Source organism: Lates calcarifer, linkage group LG5 (genome assembly GCF_001640805.2).
Source record: "Lates calcarifer isolate ASB-BC8 linkage group LG5, TLL_Latcal_v3, whole genome shotgun sequence".
NCBI classification, from domain to species: Eukaryota; Metazoa; Chordata; class Actinopteri; family Centropomidae; genus Lates; species Lates calcarifer.
In genome coordinates, this window is record NC_066837.1 from 5,356,435 (window position 1) to 5,369,825 (window position 13,391).

Genomic DNA, 13,391 nt, shown 5'->3' on the forward strand with positions numbered 1-13,391 from the left:
GAACACATTAAGTCCTAAATGACAGGTCACTGTGAAACAGTCTGATGATATTGGTGTTATTTGGTGTTATTTATCAGAACTGTTCTCAAGTGTGAGCCAACAGTAGCTATATAACTGACCTTTGGATTCCACCTAACTGTGTGAAAAGTCCTTGTGCAAACATTTTGTTTTCCAACTGATTCTAAGCCTTATTTGTAATGGTTTGACCATCAGAATAGGCAAGCTTAAGTAGTGAGGTTAACAGGGGATATGTGATTTCACAGATGTCAACTTCTGATAGCACCACAGGACAGACAGAGGAGGAGGATTATTCTGAGAGAGTTACTGACCTGCTGGTAAAATATTCTAAGCACCAGGGCATTGTCCTTTAGTCTAATTTTTCTGCATAAAGCGTACTCGCTGATCTTTTGAATGAATATAAGATCTCGTGAAGACCTTCATCCTTCAGACTCATCTTTTAAATGCTACCACATACAATGGCACTGCAAATGGCAGGGTAGAAAGGAGCCAAAAATTAGGCCAAGGACAATTATTATCCTCCTGGCGCAGCTCTATTGGACAGTGTGCAACCTCCTGGTGGACAGAAAGTGGCCATGCATATAGTAAGGTAAGCAATGGAGAGAGAAAGAGATAACTGCCAAAGAAGAAGAAAGGTACATCAATCACTGGACTTTTACCACAAAAGTAAAGTTCAATTCTATTCAGCCCTTAAAAGACAATGCCAAGTAGCAGATTACCTGGACACCATAGGCTACCAGAGACTGAGAAAGACACAAACTAAATACAGATTTAAAGACTCTACTTAGCCATTAAGACGATGGACAAAGACAAACCTGGCAATGCAGAGTAGCTGTAGACACAGAGGTCCACTACAGCCTGTATAAAGACATAAGAACCAACTCAAATACCAAGAATCTGACATACTGTCAAAATTGATCAGAATGTCAAAGCCTGAAGGAAAACCAGCAGGACGACACAGTCTATACTGAGTTGTACTTGATTTTTATCTCATCCCCTTTCTTCCATGGTCCTTTCTCTTTTTTAATAGGGTTTCATTTAATGATTTGTTTGCAATGGTTAGTTTTTCCATATGGTAATACCCTAGTATAGTGAGATGTGGTGTGGTATCATATATATACTGTACCATCCTCTTTATGGTTTAATAAAGGACCCTGAGTTTTTACAAATAATGATTGTTTACCTTTAAAAACTTAAGTTATAAACTAAATATGAATTTGAGTGAGGATGAAATGACATCACTCAGACAGACGGACAGAAGGAGAGACATTTCTGAGGGAAAGACTGGAAGAAAATGAGAATAAGAACGAGGGAAAGATGGGACGAGGGTTGGACAGATGCTGCATACTGAGCCAGCAGATGGTTCAGTTGGAAGGAAAAAAGGGAAAATGGGGAGAGAAGGAGACAGAGAGACAAAGAGAGAGAGACATCAACATAGAGCAGAAGATGAGGATGAGGAATAGAGCGAGAGAGAGCAGACGGAGAGATGGACGTGGTTTTACTAAACTGGAGAGACAGAGAAAGAAAAAGAAGTACGGGGAGAAACACGTAGCACGCAAAGTAACACAAATGTGTGTACACACCCACATTACACACACATTAGGTAGCAGATCACGGACCAGTTAAATAGGATCATCAGAATTAATAATTTAAAGAAGTGAGTGACATGCCAGCGGTCTCCCTGCGTGTGTTTCACTTTGAAGCCCACACTCTCACACATAATGTACAGAAACCAACTCCCTGACTCTCCTTCTCTGATCTATGCATCTATGCACTGAATTCTAATTGCCTCCTTTACCAGCCAATTAAATGGCTGTATCTGTCACCATGACAGCTCATTAGCAAATCAGCATTCAGTGTTCAGGCAGTGTGTTTTCAGACGTGTTTGTGTGGATGTGTTTGTGTGTTATTCTGTGGATGCACGCAGCAGTAATGCCTCATAACTTTGCTCAGTGTGCAGCAGCCTATCGCTGACCCAACCACGTGTGCGTCTGTGTGTCTGGGAGTGCTGCTATTAGCAGGAAATGGAAAATGTTTTGTTTTTTTCCCCCCCGTGACTGTGCATGCAGATAGACGATAGAAATGTGAGCTCTGATTCGTGGAGGTTTTCTATCTGCATCCATTTTAATTTCTTTGGAGGAGAGATCGGCTCCACGTCGTCAGCAATGCAGGGGAGAGGGTTTGACACCCTGCCAGACAGGGAAAGACCCAGCAGAGCATGCTGGGAGTAATGACTAAGAACAATGGCATTTTGCCTCATACCAGAAGGAGCTCAATTATGATCTCTACTGCCTCAACTCTCACTGTATTTTATATTAAAGTCCAACTGAAATTAAATTGCAATGTTTATTTTTCCACTTCAGCGTACAAATCTTTGTAAGATTAGATTACGAAAAATTCACTACTCAAATGAAAGAAATTAATATTTTATATTCTTGGGTTTCATTATTGCGCCTGCTGTCTGTGGATGAACCAGTTTGAAATTCATCACATATATCCAGTCAAAACATTTTGGTATTTGCATAAACCAGTCAATAATACTTTTCTGTGACAGTGACACAGACTAACAGCTATGACACAAAAAGAGCCACAAACTTTGTACAGCAACCCACTTTAACTTTCTAAATACTATGATCCTTTTATTTATGTGCTTGGAATCATTTCTTGTCCTGTGCCACGGTTTGTTGAACAATCTACCAAACAAACATTCACCGGGGGAAAAGCACACAGCCAACGTCATCGTGCTGCCAAGATAAAAGTCAGCTGAAGCATTTGGACCAGCTTAAAAAAAACTTGTACTCGCAAATGTTAAGATTGGTGTTTAGATTTGGATCAGTCCTTTTTGTTTAATAGAGTGAAAAGTAGCTGCTCCCAGAAGTATTTCTGCAAGTCCTATTTTCAAAGTGAGCTCCTCAATATGCCATAGATTTATTTAACTCATGAACCTCATGGACTTCTAAATCACTTTATTTCCACGAGTTTGGTATTGTTATATACCAAACTTGTATTACTATGACTTTGGCATTACTATGATTTTGTCATTGAAACTGGAAAAAACACTGCACAAAATTGCTGATTTCATCCAGATTAAACCAAGAATCCACAAGTGAACAAATTTAAACCATCAAGTTTCTACAGATCTCTGGCCTCAATTTGCTGTGAACAGCACATGCAAAAGACATTTAAAGTCAGCGACTGGATGTTCCTCAACAAAATGCACACTTGTACTGAACCTGTGAATTTTTAGTTTACTTGTAACAACAACAAAAAAAAAACCCAAAACAAAAAAATCCTTTGTACCGATGATATATTCTGGACACGTTAATGCCATCCAAGCATTAGAATGCTCCAACTGCCAGTCAGCAAATGAAAGAAACTTGCATGAAATCTTAGATGCCTAAAATAACTCCTCCCACATCACCACTGTATGTCACTGCCACTGCTAACAAAATGCTGCCTGTCCTTGACTTGTAAGCTGCAATTACCAGTGCAAGTTCATTTACATTGCGTGTCCATGTCTCTGCCTGCTCAGCTGTCAGTCTGCCCACACAGAGGCTCGGAGGCTACAGAGGCATTTGTGACATATCTCAAAAGAGATGCTTTTTTTGTTTCAGTAATAAAAACCCATTCACAAAGGACTGACGCTTATAATTTCAGCTGTCCTACAAAAAGCGACCCCATAGGTCATCTGTGCAATCACCTTATTACAAGCCTTAGTTATATTTTCCTCTAGCGTCTGTAGTAACATATGACAGGAGTAAAGGAGGAAGTGAGGTGATGTAGTATTTAGATCTTCAAAGTCCATGGTACGAGGAGGCTGGGGTGGAGGAGTTAGTGCCCTAACTGAATCAAACTGAGTGTTCCATAACATCGATCACGTGTTTATAACTGTTACCATGATGAGGAAGATCCGCTACACCTGCCACTAGTACGCTCCTATGGACCTATGAGTCATATCCATTATATCCAAGTGTAGGGATAAGTGACCTACAGTATATGGTTGTTTAAGTTGAAGGACTTATTTGGACTTTAACACAACACTGCCTTATGTATCACCACAGATTATCAGTATATACTCGTGTGGTTGTGGAGTGGGAAGAGAAGCATCATCCACTCTAAGTACCAATTCCTAGTCTGCATGAAAATTTTACACGCTAACTGTTTCCCCTGTAAGCAGTCCACTTGTTCCTCTCCTGGTTTGGCCTGGCTGCCTGCTCGATTGTTCTCATCACACTCCACGCCTCCTTCAGACTGTTTTTGCCGTAGATTGCTCTCTGTCCTCTCCTGGTAGGTGTTCTTCCCATCCTCCATTCTCCTCTTTAGCTCCCTCTGGACAGACTTAACTTCCTCTCTGTCCCAAAGCCCTGAGAGCTCTCTTCTTCCTATTTAGAGGGGATTTGACGGCTTTTGTTGTCCAGAGTTTGTCCTTTGGAAAACAGTTTTTTTGTTGGAATCTTAAGTGTCCACACAGGCAGTGAAGTAATCTGTAATACCGTGGGAGAGTCCTTTGATGTCCCACAGAGCAGGTTTGAGTCTGTGCATTCATTAACAGTCCTGTAGACCGTCACACACTCCTGAGACCAAACTCACAGTCCTAATAGGAATGGCTTTCTGCTTGACAGCAAAGAAGGATGAAGTCATGGTCTGATTTTTAAGTAGAGGAAGGAGGTGGTGGAACTCCACAAGTAAATTCATGTTCTGCTTCTGCATGTGCATGAATAAGTGGCCACTCAGGGGCAATGAAACCAGCTGTAAACACAGTATTCACATATCATCACCTTATAACGTTATTAAGGTGAACGTCCTCAGCTAACAGCGGCTTATATACACCTCCAACAGACACGAAGTAACATTTACATTTCTTTGGAGTCTCCTTTTGATGAATCTCAAAGTCAAACATTCACTCTGCTTGTGGCCTCTGGTTTGGTCTTCATCAATCACATTTCTATGTGATTTTAACAGCCTTTAGCCTTAACTCATATTTCAGTGGTTTACACTTTAGAGTGAGTGAGCTCCAACACTCAACTGGTGCCATATTGCCACCACTCACATGCCACTTATGCCAACCTGAATGAATGGCTCAAGGTGGAAAGTAAACAAAATGCCTCTTGTATGAACAGTATCTGTAACGACACAGACTAATAAACACATATTTCATATTGCTTGTCTTGGCAGATCCCAAATGGAAAAGGTACTGTGGTGTCTCTACCAACACTTAAAAGCTGTGAAAAGATGAAATTAAGGTTTACCACAGCATCTCCTCCACCTGCAGTTGTTTGATTATCAGCTGACAGGGATTCAGCATCATTATTTGCCACCTGATATGGCACATTTGCACAGTTTAAATAGGTTTCCTCTGCCCTTTCACACTAGCGTGACAAAATGGTGTGAAGCCAAAAATCTTTCACCATGTATATCCACTCCAGCATCAAGCTAGTGTGTCATATGAAGAAAGTATAGTTGCATAACTGAGTAAAGTGTGTGCAAAATGAAGGAAGGGAAGATGAGGATGGAGTTGCCAGAGGCAGAAAATGAGGAAAAAGGAATTTTGCTTTATCCAAGCAAACACACACTGCAGGATGAGGAAATGAAATCAGGGTGGCTGAAAAGGGTTAATCCACCAATTTAACCCTCTGAAGTTTCTGAAGGTTCACAAGTCTTGTTGTCACATATTAAACAACACATACATTAAACATATATCACACGCTAAATTACACATACACTGCTTTGCAGTCAAGAGAGGTGACATTCAGAAGACTCAGACTGAGGCTGCCATGACCGGCTCAGCGCGCCCTGAGCTTGCCCGTGGCCAACCTGATTTTTTTCTTTTTTTTTTCTTTTTCTCACAACAAATCAGATATCCCACACTGCAGGCCTCCCACTGATGGAGACCAGCTGAGTCTGACTCACTCACACTGCTCCTGGGCTCGCTGGTCACTGTGTTTTTAGCCTTTACAGACACTAGTCTGTGAGGATAACAATAAACACCCAGCTCCTCTCTCTGCTGTCCTCTCCATTCGCAGTCAAGGGGACTACAGAGGAACAAACGCACTGCTGATGCATAAGGAATAGCTAAAGAGTGCTGTGTGTGTTTGTTTCTCCCTCTCTCTCTCACTGTGTGTGTGTGTGTGTGACAGTTCAGTAGTAGTTTCTATGTTTAGCTAATTTGCCAGCAGTAATGCATCAGAGCCTGAGTTTTTAGTTATTCTTTGTTTTTCTGCAGGCTTCTCATCCATCTCTCCCCCCGTGTTTTCCTCTTTGTTTCGCTTTTGTTTTTCTTTTTTCTCTACTGAATCTACCACACCTCCTCTGTTTCCTCTTCCACTTCATGCTGCTTCACCTGAATGATTTTCATGTCTGTTGTCTTCACTGAGTTTTTAATGTCAAATGAGGTAGATAATAGGCAAGTGGACTGGAGCCAAAACTTCCAGGACCAAACTGCCTTCATGGTTGATGGTACAGTAAGTGTGGAGTTTGTCTCCATTGCCTGCAGTGATTAAAGAACATTTGTGATGTTTGTGATGAAAAACTGATCTCTGCAGTAGAGATCAGAGCTCGGGAGCTCAGGGATGTTGAATGAATGTCTGACTGTTTGTTCTATCCAGCGGGCTCACAGGACTGCATGGACACACAGAAACATGTCAGAATCACTACATGTGTTAGCAGTATCATTCAGCTGTCAGTTACACTCAACAACTTTTCATCTGTAACAGTATTCTACCTGTTCTTCTTCTCCCATTTCCCAGCTTCTTTATCTTCCTCATTCAGTTTCTCTTTCCCTGTTGGTTCTGTCCATCTTTACTTCCTCAGGCTAAAACAGCTCTCATGCTACTAAAAGAGCAAAGCTGCAGTCTGTGGATGCGTGTGTGTTGCTGTATGTTCAGTTGTGTAGCAGGACTGTTTATTTCCATAATTCTTCTTGTTTTCTTTTCATTGTGTGAGTAGCAGTAGACTTAACAGATTTAGTCCGAAGCAGCTGTAGACTTTAGTCCTAATGACTTGACTTCCTGCTCTGGCACTTGACTCCCTAAAGGCTTGACTTGATTATAAACTTGAAAGCAAAAACACTGAAGTCTCAAGTAAGTGTTGACCTGATGAAATCCAGGAACTTTGCCACACATTCAAAGTATTTATTCATTAGGTCTGTGCATTGAAAGGACAAGGCCTCAGCTGAGTGAAAACACTATTGCTTGACCACAGACAGAGGACTTTAACATTTTTCAGACAATGTTGTAAGACCTGAAACAATGGCATCTTGACTTGTACTAAGATTTGACTCAGACCAACTGCAGCACTTTTAAACTATGGTTTGAATTATCTTGAATTTCCTCCTAACTATGCCATTTCTATACAGTCATATTGTTCAATATGATGCTGTAGAGATGGTATTTATTATAGTGCAGGGTGCATTATGAAAGTTTGTGTTATTTAACTCTAATGGCTTGTTTGCAAATACATGAAATGGAAATATTGTCAGTATTTCCTATTTCCAATATTGTTTTTTTAAGATCTGGATGAAAAAAGACATTCAGGAATCATCTAGTTCTGTTTAGAGTTGGAGGGTGTGCAGCTGTGCCTCTGAGGTCAGGACTTCTCCAGAGCTGTGTGTAGTCAGTAAATACAAACGATATAGAGTCATTTAAAGGCTGCATTGAAGTAGCCGACAGCTGAGTAACGGAAGTTATCATTAATGTAGCACAATACCTTTGCTGCTGAGTAATAAGTAAAGCAATGTGACTACCTTTTCAGTGGCTAATGTGCAATAAGTAACTGACTGAGTGAGAAGCTGAGAGGTCAGCAGTTAAACACAAGGTTCTTTAAGTTGGTAACACAGTGGAAAATCCACAGACTATTCATATCAGGTGTCACTGCAGTAAGAGTTTCATATGCAAACTCCATAGAGTATCTAGCATTTAATTCCTTGTCTGAAGCTTTAGCGTTTGCTTGCTTTTACATGTCTGTTCTGCACTGACAACAGGTATTTCAATGAATCAAATCAAAAAATAAAAGAAAGATTGATTTTGGAATCACAGCACTGCTCAGATGACAACCTTTGCTCATCAAATTAAACCAGAACAGATTTTGATGCAGAAAAGCACCTCGACAGAAGACTAGACCAAACAAATAGTGCATGCATAATATAAACATCCAGTCAATTTGCACTGAATTATCCTACAAAATGAGATAATCTGATTATTATTTTCAAATCTAATTTATGATTCTGCAAAGACACTTGACATTTGGAAATGTGCTGCAGGAGAATCAAATAACACTTATGATTATGAGGACTGGGTTTAACAGACTTAAAGGGGTGGACAAAATATCATGAACATGAGATAAACTAATTCTAAGAGTCACTAAACCCTCCACCATGCAGTGATTTCGCCAGCATGTTAGGAGAGTTTGGAGGGTCACCTAGCCTTTCCATCCCTAAACTGTAAGGAATAGGATTAACAGTGTATCTGCCTGCTCTTATGTTAACATGCTAGGCTAACTAGCTTATTAGGGCAAGGCTCATGCCATTAGCTAAGTGCGTTATTAAGTGTGGTGAGGTTAAGTAAAAAAAAAAAAAACACTTTTCAGGACGGAAACATCCATTGTGTAATGATATCAGCTCTGTCCTGCCCTTTATTTGGTTTGGGGAAATTTACGCTCCAGCAGTGGCAGCCAAAGTGAGATAATGCTACATTTGCCAACCTTAAATCCCTCAAATCCTTTTCTCATGAAAAAGTAATTCACTGAGTTTTAGTGTTAGCATTAACCTACGCTCGCAATCTACGGCTGATACACTCAGCTAGCTATAATCGTCTTTTCAGCTGACAAAGTATACAGAAATCAGAAACCTGCTTGTGTTTGTTTGTTTGTTTGTGAAATTAAGGACCTATTTTATAAACTACATATGTGCTGTATCACAGCAGAAAATCTGACGGGCATAACGACAGTGGGCAAACTACCTGGGGACAGGATTCAATTGTGTCTTTATGTAGTTTAGCATTTAAGTGTGTCCAAGGTGTTTTTGGATCCATGGTTTGTTGTGTTGTATCACATTGTAATAGGCTGCAAGGAACTGGCCATGTGTAGGTGGGGGCGGATAAAATAATAGGGACACTTTACTGTAACAGGTAGTTTTCTTTTGCAGGACTTTTGCAGGCTTACTTTTATTGTTTTGTCCACTGTCTGAATTGCTGAGGTCTTTTTTATGTCCCTTCAGCCCTTCAGCCCTTCAAACACACACACACACACACACACACACACACACACACACAGAGGTCTATTTGACACTCAGGGATGGAGGACGGAGAAGGTTGTAAACTCTCTTCGTAAGAGATTGCGTTTTTCCTGTGAGGCAGAGCCTCAGATTAGCCTTGGAAATAGGAGCTCTTTCTCTCCATCTTCCTCTCTCTGTCCATCATTGACTTGCCAACTGTCAGATGCTGCTGTCATCCTCAGCCGTCCCTTCATCTGTCTCTCTAATGGGAATCCCCCTCTGTTTTCTCTTCACACAGCCCTTATTTCAACAATCCCTTGCTTTTTTTTCCTCTTCTGTGTCCTATTTCCCAGTCTATCTTTCCTCCCCCTCTGACACACATAGAGCTTTGAGGTGTCCTAATAATTGTGTTATATAAATCCAATTTTTTATTATTATTTAACGAGTTTCACTTTACCACAGTAACCAGAGGGAAAAGCTGAGTCCAAGCTTAATTTCCACTCCTGGGTTTTTTTCCTGATGCAGCCTATGTAGCTGCCCCTGTTTCAGACTTTTAATGTGGCAGACTGTCAGTCTCTGCTGCTGCCAAACGATCTTCAGATATTTCTCACCTTTGTCATTCTAACCACCCTCTGTCTCCACCCACCCCTTCTGTTTCCTTTCCCCCCTTTTTCTCTCTTTTTGATAGTGATGTGAAAAGCGCGCTGAGACTGAAGGCTCAGCTGGTTCGGAGAGGTCCTCCATCTGCAAAGGTAAAAAGTTTTCCTCCTTCCTCTTTGCCTCTGTCTGTTTCCCATTCTGCTCTCTGTCTCTGCCTGAACGCCAACCTTCTCTGCTAGGTGAGAAGACGTCAGCAGAATACAAAACACTGCTTTAAGTCCGGACAGAAAAAAGCATGCAGCAAATATTAAGAATAAACTTTCCCTCTATAGCATGCTCACAAGGCCTCCATGCACATGTACACACATGCATGCACTAGAGTGAGCAGGATATTCATCATGTGATTTACCCTTTATTTCCTTTGAGAAAACATTCATGACACAAATACACAGGTGTATTTTGTATTGTGTGATTGAATGTGCGTATGTGTGTGTGAAGGGACAAAAAAATGACCATTTTCTTTTCCCTTTATGAGAAATTGTAAGCTGTCAAAGGATTTAGGATTATAGCCACCTACAGAGAGCAGGATTTGTAACAGAAAAACAGAGCTGGTTAATGTACACTCTGCTCGGAGGTGTGCGTATCGAATGACAACATCACAGCTGATCAAGATTGTTGAACATTACATTGAGATAGTAATGTGTATATTCTCATTTGTAGCATCTCACCAAGGTCTGTTTTTTTCCCCCAGTCTTGTCTCAAATAAGCATCAGTCAGTGTGGCAGTATGAAATGCAGCTCATTGTGTTGTGGCTGTGAGGGAGGAGCACCCAGTGTTAGCAGCAGGTTAGCAGCTGTGCCTTTGTGTTGAGGTCCCCTCAAATTACCAAATTAATTCTCTCAAATTAATATTGTTAAGGTGCCAGTTACACAAATTCACACCTGGAAGCTGCCCAGTACAACCACAGTCTGATCAGCTGGCTGCTGAGCAGTGTGGTGCAGTTGTTAGGGCAGGTTAGGGGCCTCGCTCAAGGGCAAGTCGACAGTGGTAATGCTGCTCTGTCACTTTCCCAACCCAGATTTGTCCTGCTAGTCAAGGGGCAGAGCTGTAGCCACCACTGAGGACACAGACACCATGTCCTTTGTATTTTTTTGTGTTTTAGCAACATGGGGCTAATGACTTTCTGCATTTGAAAAAACAGTAACACTTGGTGGATATTTTATGCTGATTCCAGTATGTTTAGACTGATTTTGACTCCTTTCTGGTGAACATTCAAGATTTATTCACCACAATGTTAATTCCTGCCAGTATGGAGAAGACTCTGAAACAGCCTTCAAATTTCAGAGCATTCATGTTTGACCTTCATCCTTGGAAATAAAATGTTAAATGTAACTGAACAGTTAGCAGTTTACTGGGTAAATAAAACATGAAAAATTCTGCTCTATGCGGGGGATTGAAGAGATGATCAATAACCTGCTTCACTAACCTTTAGGCTGCTGCTGATATAGTGGATGTTGTTTCAAGTCTCTCCTTTTTAATCTTTACTATTTGTTTTCTTCTGATTTTAGGCTATGAGTAACAACGGATCACATGACTATTGTATGCAAAAGGAGTTGCAAGTGGTAGTGGAGTCTGTGCTTCCCCTCGTATTTGTTTGTTTACGGCCCGCAACTGAACTGTTCTGGTTCATTCTCACCGCTCTCACAGTTCTCTCTAAATCTAAATCCATGTTAATGCTGCTCAGTATCTGCAGTGTCTTCCTTCTACAGCTAATAAGCAATAAGAAGGGCTTGTTGTCAGGTCAATACACATGGCGTTTTGCTGCTATAGCCTTACTTGGTCTGGAATGACAAGTAAACTTTAAGTAGATATTGATGTGTTAAATGACAACAGTGAGCCAAATGACTGACTCGTTGACTCCTGTCTGCTTATGCTAACGTTACACTACATTTTAGTATTTACCGTTATCTTGTAATTGCAATTTGTGGTCACATTGGCCGCTGTTTGATAAAATCTACATAGAGCCGCTTTAAAAGGTGACAATACAGTAGGTAATGCACATAAACCAAATGCCAACACCAAATTCTACAGCACTGTTCTGAGGCATCTTGAGGGAGGACATTCAACACAAATGACTTGAACTGTGGCAGGATGGCAATTGTAAGCTCCATCATGACACCACACCTGCTTACAAGTTATTCAGCAACACAGATGCAACTATTGCTCCCCACCTGGCCTACTCGCTGGGTTTCACTCCCTGTGACTCTTTCTTTTTCCCCAAAATGAAATTCAAGCTGAGGGGTTTCTCTTTTGTCACAGTGGAGGAGATCAAGGTGGAGGTTCTTGATGCACTTAACGTACAGTATTTAACAAGATAAGAAAAGATTTTCAGGTCTGCTAATACATACACACCGATAGTTCACCCATGGAATACCATGGATACAAATTGAAATTATTCAAATGATCAAAAGTATTACCCCTCAAATCCGCCAGGCTCTGATGTCTATCAGAGCTGTGCACAAATAAAGATTCTTAAAACAAATTTAACAGCAGGAGATTTTGCAGATCTTGTTACGATAATATCTACCCAGTCTGCCGCGATCAATAAACTCTTCAGCGAAACCTTGGGCTCTAAGCTGCAGTCACAGTTGCACCACGGGAAGTCGTCAGTCAAACCTGGAATTATCACGGAGGCCATCAACAACATTAATGTGCGTCTGAAAAACCATACTCTTCTTCACTGAGGGGAGGGACGAGATAACGATTGAGAGAACATCATCATTATCATTATCATCAGTTTCATCGCTTATGTTGTCACCGTGACCTTCATCATTCATCAGTTTAATCATAATCATCATCATTTCAGCCTCCACAAATGTGCTCTCCATTGTTGCCTACATCCATCCCTCGGTTATTCCCGTCGTCTCTGTGCCAAACAGCGTCTCTGATCCTCCAGAGTCACATGTGGCCCCCTGCCCTCGTCTGTCAGCATTTACACACCAAATGATGTTTGACCAGGATTCAAGGGTTTTCTATTTCCATCCCTAATGCATGTGAATGACCTGTTTGTCTGTGTCTGTCGGGGTATGTGCATATGTGTGTATGCGGCTGTGAGAGGCGATGTGTATCTGTAAGGATGTGCGTAATGAGGTGATTTTTATTCGTCCTCCCTGTCCTCTTGCCCTGTCAAGACCACAGATTCAATTTGTGTGTTGAGATAGAAAAAGAGAGATAGTGTGTGTGTGTGTGTGTGTGTGTGTGTCTGAGGGAGAAAGAGAGAGAGAGAGAGAGAGAGAGAGCAAGAAATTTCTGCCAAAGGATTCTCATCTTTGAGCCCAGAATCAGAGATGGATGCAGAGATGAATGCTATTTTTGCCTGTGTGGCTGTGTGTTTACCTCTGTGAGTGTGTGTGGGAAAGGAGATGGAGAGCTCAAATTTAACAACTTGGCAGGAGCTTGAATGTGTGAGAAAGAGAAGAGAAGAGATAGAGGAAGAGATAGAGGAGGAAAAGAGGCCATGGGTGGTTAGGTGTGAACAGAGGAGTGCGTGGAGGAACGAGTGGTT

General features: G+C 41.2%; 1 protein-coding gene across 1 annotated transcript in view; it reads left to right on the forward strand.

The window, feature by feature from the left end:
• The window catches only part of LOC108901176 (protein ELFN1), a 103,918-nt gene that overhangs the window by 56,600 nt on the left and 33,927 nt on the right, over window positions 1-13,391 (forward strand). The window contains exon 2 of the mRNA XM_018702596.2: window positions 9,915-9,978. The gene's annotated coding sequence lies outside the window, so the exon portion shown is untranslated. The remainder of the gene's footprint in view (window positions 1-9,914; window positions 9,979-13,391) is intronic.